The sequence below is a fragment of the Boleophthalmus pectinirostris genome, unplaced genomic scaffold, assembly GCF_026225935.1.
Source record: "Boleophthalmus pectinirostris isolate CB_2022bp ecotype Guang Dong unplaced genomic scaffold, ASM2622593v1 HiC_scaffold_3, whole genome shotgun sequence".
In the NCBI taxonomy this organism is placed as follows: domain Eukaryota; kingdom Metazoa; phylum Chordata; class Actinopteri; order Gobiiformes; family Gobiidae; genus Boleophthalmus; species Boleophthalmus pectinirostris.
The window spans coordinates 1,541,128-1,548,707 of NW_026571299.1; the positions used below are offsets into that span (position 1 = coordinate 1,541,128).

The window sequence follows — 7,580 nt, forward strand, 5'->3', positions numbered from 1 at the left end:
CACTAAAAATATTAGTTATTTTTTCAGTACTTACAGTAAATACAGTGTCCAGATGGGGCGCTCTCCTCTGCTTTCCTCTAGACTCAGCTTCTCTCTGTGGATCAGTATAGAGTTTAAGGATCTCCCCTCTCCCCAGACGCTTCCCCCTCCCCTTTAAAGCACAGTCCAGGTACAGAGAGACACTTACAGGCCTGAAGCAGCTTTAAACTCTGGACCTGGATCTCTGGAGCGGTCACTCTGCAGAGACTCACAGCTCTGAGCACAACTCCTGTCAAACAAACACTTTATGTGACAAATGCATTTATGTGCACCATCCTGTTTTTAGTTTTGCAGTTTATGAACAAAACAAACCCTTTAAAGTTCGGAACCCAGCCCTTTAGACATGTCACTCTTCACAGAAACTGGACCAGGTTTAGGCCCAGATCCGGGTGGGTCCATCTCGGTCCTGCACAAAACAAAGACATGAGAACTACACTCCAGCTCCAGCTCTTGGTGCCTAAGACGGGACTTAAAACCGGGGGGAAAAGCCTTCTCTGTGTTCAGCCCTAAGCTCTGGAACACTCTGCCCTCCATGTTTGAACAGCCCCCACAGTGGAGAGTTTTAAGTCTCATCTTAAGACCCACTTTTATTCTCTGGCTTTTAACACCACGTGAGTTTTGTGGTCCTCTGTGTCCTTTATTTTTTTTACTTATTTTATTTATTTTTTATGTATTTTTATTGGTTTTATTTATGTATTGATATTCTATGATTTTGCTTTTATTTTATTTTACAGTTTTTATTATTTAAAGTCTAGTATGATTATTTTAGCAGTTTATTTTATCATTTTGTTATTGTTGTTATTATTATGTATTTGTGCAGCACTTTGGAAACTGTGTGAAATGTGCCATAGAAATAAAGTGGACTGAATTGGATTCTCTGTCACCTGTGGCTCGTGGAGTAAATGGAGGATTGTGTAGTTAACAGTGTCCAGAGGTCAGTCAGGTCTGTAGTCAGTACTGGGGCTGTGCTGTCACACTGTGTGTCCATTATACACACATAATTTTATTCACACTTTACACTGAATGTCTCCACTCAGAAATCATTCAAGTAATTAGACTCAACAAACCTTTTAAAATCAGGACCCCAGTCCTTTGCTCTTATCGCTCTTCACAGAAACTGGACCAGGTTTAGGTCCAGATCCGGGTGGGTCCATCTTGGTCCTGCACAAAACAATGACATGAGAACTATGGTAAACAAAGAAACATTTAAAATACAGTGAACAATATTCAGAGAAACAAACAGCCTCGACACAAGAGGAAGTATCAGCTCTGTAGAGAGAACAGCTCTGGCCCACAGTCTGCGGTTCACCTCCACCTTAAACCCACACACTCCTCTGAACACAAAGAGTGACGTCACTATTTGTTCTTCTTTTAATTTCAGTTAGCCAGTTCAGTAGTTTTGTGTTAATCAGTTCTGTTTATGCTTTCTGTTTTGTGTCTGGTGTTCAGCCTGCAATTCAAAGTGCAAGTCCATTCCTGAATTGAAGTCAATGCATGAAACTGTAATTTCACAATTTCAGTGTAATCAGAATATTGCTATCAATCTAAATTTGTCAATTGCTCATTCATCCCTGTACTTGTGCTTCCATCACAGTGACTGGGTCATGCACTCCAGCCACCCTGCTACTTGTGCAGACACTGTGCTGAAGACGTGTGAGAGCTTGTGCTCTACTCCGAGCTACATGTAGCTCCTCATCTCACCCGCGGAAGAAAATTCGCTTGCGATCTCATCCTTTCGTCTACCCAAGCTCATGACCAACTCATTCAAACGGTCGATCACTTGCAATCTGTCAATCTCAGTCTCACTGAACAAGACTTGAACTCCTCCACTGGAAATTCCTGAATTGATAAACTTCAGACTTGGAAGAGCTGACCTCATCCCAGACACTTCACACTCGGCTACAAATCGCCCCAGTGCTGCAGGTCCTGGTCTGATGAAGGCAACAGGACAACATCATCTGCAAATAACAGAGATGAGATCCTGTGGTCCCCAAACTGGACCCCCTCCTGGCCCCTGACGGCGCCTAGAAATTCTGTCCTTAAAAACAATGAACAGAACCGGTGACAGGGGCGGCCCTGGCGGAGTCCAACCACTGGGAACAGGTCTGACTTACTGCCGACAATGAACACAGGGACCAGGGACCGGACAGCCCTTAGCAAAGAGCCCCGGACCCCATACTCCCAGAGCACCCCCCACAGGACACCACGAGGGACACGGTCGAATGCCTTCTCCAGATCCACAAAGCACCATGTGGACTGGTTGGGCAAACTCCCATGAACCTCGAGCACCGATGGAGAGTGTAGAGCTGGTCCAGTGTTCCACGGCCAGGACGAAAACCACACTGCTCCTCCTGGACCCGAGGTTTGACTATCGGACCGGATTCTCCTCTCCAGTCCCTGGCATAGACCTTACCGGGGAGGCTGAGGAGTGTGATTCCCCCTGTAATTGGAACACACCCTCCGGTCCCCCTTCTTATACAGAGGGACCACCACCCCGGTTTGCCAGTCCAGAGGCACTGTCCCCGACCGCCACGCGATGTTGCAGAGGCGTGTCAGCCAAGACCCACAACATCCAGAGACTTAAGATACTCAGGACGGATCTCATCCAACCCCAGAGCCTTGCCACCAAGGAGCTTTCCAACCACCTCAGTGACTTCAGCCAGGGTGATGGATGAGTCCGCCTCCGAGTCCCCAGTCTCGGCTTCCTCCTCGGAAGACGTGACGGTGGGATTGAGGAGATCCTCAAAGTTTTCCTTCCACCGCCGGACAACGTCCCCAGTCGAGGTCAACAGCTCTCCCCCCGCACTGTAAACAGTGTTGGTGAAGAACTGCTTCCCCCTCCTGAGGTGCCGGACGGTTTGCCAGAATCTCTTTGAGGCCGTCCGATAGTCCTTCTCCATGGCCTCCCCGAACTCCTCCCAGCTCCGAGTTTTTGCCTCCGCAGCAGCACGGGCTGCAGCACGCTTGGCCCACCGGAACCCGTCAGCTGCCTCAGGAGTCCCACGAGACAACAAGGCCCGATAGGACTCCCTCTTCAGCTTGACGGCATCCCTTACTTCTGGTGTCCACCACCCGGTTCGGGGATTGCCGCCGCGACAGGCACCACAGACCTTACGCCCACAGCTACGAGTGGCCACATCGACAATAGAGGCTGAGAACGAAGCCCACTCGGACTCCATATCCCCAGCCTCCCCCAGAATCTGTAAGAAGCTCCTGGAGGTGCGAGTTGAAAGTCCGTCAGACAGAGGCTCCACCAGACGTTCCCAACAGACCCTCATGATACGCTTGGGCCTCCCAGGTCTTTCTGGCTTTCTCCTCCGCCAGCAAACCCAACTCACAACCAGGAGGTGCTCTACAGCTCTGCCCTCTCTTCACCCGAGTGTCCAAGACACACGGCCGAAGTTCAGATGACACGACTACAAAGTCGATCATCGACCTCCGGCCTAGGGTGTCCTGGTGCCACGTGCACTTATGGACACCCTTGTGCTCGAACATGGTGTTTGTTCTGGACAAACTGTGACTAGCACAGAAGTCCAATAACAAAACACCACTCAGGTTCAGATCAGGGAGGCCGTTCCTCCCAATCACCCCTCTCCAAGTGTCACTGTCGTTGCCCACGTGGGCGTTGAAGTCCCCCAGGAGAACAACGGAGTCCCCGGTCGGTGCACTGTCTAGTACCCCTCCCAGGGGCTCCAAGAAGGTCGGGTACTCGAGTACTCTACACTGCTGTTCAGCCTGTAGGCCGACACCACAGTGAGAGACCTGTCCCCGACCAGAAGGTGTAGGGACGCGACCCATTCTGGGCGATGTAACTGGCCTCCATGTGGACATCTTCATAAAGGGCTTCTGAACGTTCTTTGTCTGACCCGTCCCCCAGGACCTGTTTACCTTGGTCTGGCATGAAGCCCCCGACAACAGAACTCCCAGGATCATTTGGGCTCAAACCCTCCACCACGATGAGGTGACGGTTCATGAGGGGCAGAAAATAAATGACTAGATTAAAATAATCTCAAATTTGATTATTTTTTGTCAGCATAATTTCTTTCAATGTTTATTAATTACGATTACTCAAAATACATTAAATGTATTTTTATATATGTATTTATTCCTAAACCTAGAAGACACTGAATGTATATATATTAAACTTATATTCTTACAGAAAGCCCAGAATAATTCACAATAACATTTGGCCTAGATGAAGACGAGGGCTGATGATAAAGTGGATTATGAATAAGGCCAATGCTTTATTTATTAGTATTCAGATTTACTATTATCGTTTACTACAGCAAGAACCACATGAGTTTTATTTCCTGTGACGTCAACAAGTTCACCTGTCCCAAAGCTGAGAGAGCAGAGTTTGTGCTGTGAACGCCTCAAGTCCATTGTTCATCTGAGTCTGTGCACAAGTCTGTGTCCAGGAGGAACTGACAAACACTCGTTTTGGCCTGGATTTGACCTGGTTCAGTTCTAGTTCAGTCTTGTCTTAGTCCTGGTCGAGTTCTGCATGAGTTTGTAGTTTTTGGTGATAAAAACAGAACAGAGAGACTCACCGTGAAGTGCAGAGTCCTGGTGCAGGTTTGACTTTGACAAGAGTTTTTCTCCTGATTATTTCCTCCTCCCTCTGCTCTGGTGTTTCACTCACTGATGAGATGGAACTTTCTCTCAAAGTGTTTCCTGCTCAAATCACACAATCAGAAAGTTCTTAACGAACTAAACTCAACTAAGTACGCTCAGAATGTAAAACGTTTAAAGTGTTGAATGTGAGATACACTTGGTCACAAGAACAAACCACAGTCATGAACTCAGCAGCTTCACTTCTGCTTAAGTCAGGCAGTTCAGGATCTAAGTTCCTCTTTTACTGTCTGTCACATTTTGTTTACTTTTGATTTAGTCTCTCGTTCAGTTTGGATTAACACCTGATTTATTAGTACTGGTTCAGTCTGGGTTTAGTCCAGGTCAAGTTCTGCATGAGTTTGTAGTTTTTTTGTGATAAAAACAGAACAGAGAGACTCACCGTGAAGTGCAGAGTCCTGATGCAGGTTTGACTTTGACAACAGCCTCCCTCCTGCCTCCTACCTCCTCCCTCCTGCTTCCTACCTCCTCCCTCCTGCTTCCTACCTCCTCCCTCCTGCTTCCTACCTCCTCCCTCCTGCTTCCTACCTCCTCCCTCCTCTCTCTGAAGGTGGAGACATTTGAGTCTTTATCAGTGTTTATTACATTCAGATCACAGACAATAAAATACTTGTCCTCTGTTCCTTACAAACCTTTAACCACATAAGTCTGATTTACAGCACAAACTCACACTTTTCACATTCACATTTTTCATATTTGTATTTTTGTGAACAATGATCAGTTATAGACACATTTACTCAAATAAAAGAGTCAAACATTTGGACTTGTTGCCCAAGCGTCCATGTTGGTGTGAGACACAAATTTAATCTGATTTAAGAGAAACAGATCAAGAGACAAAACCTTTATGTTTTTAAGATAGAATTTAAATTTGATGATTGTGACAAAGCAAAAGTGACACACAAATAAAATAAAATACAAAACAGAAACAGTGCGGACTCAAAAAGCAAAGCAAAAAAAAAAAAAAAAAGTCCTGGTTCAGTCCTGGTTTAGACCTGGTTTATTCCTGGTTCAGTCCTGGTTTAGTCCTGGTTTGGTCCTGGTTCAGTTCTGGTTCAGTCCTGGTTTAGTCCTGGTTCAGTCTGGTTTAGCCTCGTTCTGGTTGTGGTTTTGTGGACTGTGGTTATTTGCTGCAGTTTAAATTTGCCCGTTTACGAGACACGAGGAATAAAATCTGAGTTTGTTTTGTGGCGTCTCTGTGTCCGTCGCTCCTCTGCCCCTGACGATCTGTTTTATCGGCTCTTATCGTAGCGTCGCCGATATTCAGCGGTTACGATCTGACGGAGCGGCTCAGAATCACAAAAACACCACAGACACGAGGAACGCGGCGGCTTCACGATCGCACACCGACACACGAAGTCACTCACGCCTCCGCAAACTCCACGAGAAGAAAACCTCAGACTAAATCCACCAAATTCTCCTGTCGCGTGTGACGCCTTTAGTCAAATTAGTAGAGTCTGATAACGAACGAAAAAACACAATAAACCATGACTCACATACAGGACTAAACCAGACTCACTAAACCAGGACTAAACCAGGACTGAACAGGTCTAAACCAGGACTAAACCAGGACTGAACCAGGTAAACCAGGACTAAACCAGGACTGAAACCAGGTCTAAACAGGACTAAACCAGGACTAAACCAGGTCTAACCAGGAACCAGGACTAAACCAGGTCTAAACCAAACCAGGACTAAACCAGGTCTAAACCAAAACCAGGACTGAAACCAGGACTAAACCAAGACTAAACCAGGACTAACCAGGACTAAAGGTCTAACAACAACGAACCAGGAAACAGGACTAAACCAGGACTGAACCAGATCCAAACCAGGACTGAATCAGGACTAAACCAGGTCTAAACCAGGACTAAACACTAAACCAGGACTAAACTAGGACTGAACAGGTCTAAACAGGACTGAACAGACTAAATCAGGACTAAACCAGGTTAACCAGGACTGAACCAGGACTAAATCAGGACTGAACAAGACGGAACACTGTTTTAGTTAAATCGTTCCCACGTTTTATTTAAATTGTTCCCCGTTTTAGTTAAATTGTTCCCCACGTTTTTAATTCGTTCCCACGTTTTTATTAATCGTTCCCACGTTTTACTTAATCATTCCATGTTTTATTTAAAGGTTGTATAGAGGATTTTCCAAGGAACAAGAAATCCAGCAACTGTTTGTCGTTTTTCAAATGTTGCGCATGTGTGAAACCACCTCCCTCCCCTACAGCTCCTACGTAGAAAACCTCCTCCTCTTTACGCCACAAACAGGTTTGTTTACAGCCGGTGCTGCACATGACTTGTAAACAACTAACTACAGTGTTGGTTAGGCAAGACGGAGAAGTGAGGAGCAGGGGAGAGCGGAACGGGCAAGCGGGGAGGGAGCAGGAAAGGGGGCAGAGAAGAGTGCGCGGAGATTCAGTGCGAATGAACTAACTACAACACGCAGCAGCAAGCGGACTCTTTCTTTGCCTTGAAATGACGTTTTCAAGACATAGGATATCACATTCGTTCCTGAAAAACGTTTGTCCAGCTTTTGGAAATAAAGTACGTTTTCATAATAAGCAGAAGTTTCCTGTCCGGAGTAATTTGTCGACGAGTGCGTCAGTCTTTAGACCCTTCGTCTGCTTCAGTTGCACCATCGCTGGAATGAATCTCCAAGAATCACCTTAGTTTGGCTTCGCTGCTTTTCTCCTTGTCTTCTTCTTTCAGCGACCTCAAAAACGGACTTTCTTTTGCGGCGAACTGCTCCTGGATTCTTGTCGCCATTGCAAACAAACTTTGTGCGAACTGCGAGGAAGATATAGGTCAAAAGCCAACTAAGAACTGTTGCGTTGGTGGAGTAAACAGCGTCTGTGCGTCTTGCGTCTGTGGACTGCGTGAACAGGCGTACATAACCACGTAATGGCAGCG

General features: G+C 46.4%; 1 long non-coding RNA gene across 1 annotated transcript; it reads right to left on the reverse strand.

Annotated features, from left to right (window-relative positions):
* Nucleotides 1-1,136: 1,136 nt before the first annotated feature.
* LOC129411099 (uncharacterized) lies at nt 1,137-5,107 on the reverse strand. The gene is made up of 3 exons (XR_008633153.1): nt 5,054-5,107; nt 4,590-4,713; nt 1,137-1,200 (listed from the first exon to the last, which is right to left on the reverse strand). It is a non-coding gene; the product is annotated as an uncharacterized LOC129411099 (long non-coding RNA).
* Nucleotides 5,108-7,580: the final 2,473 nt, after the last annotated feature.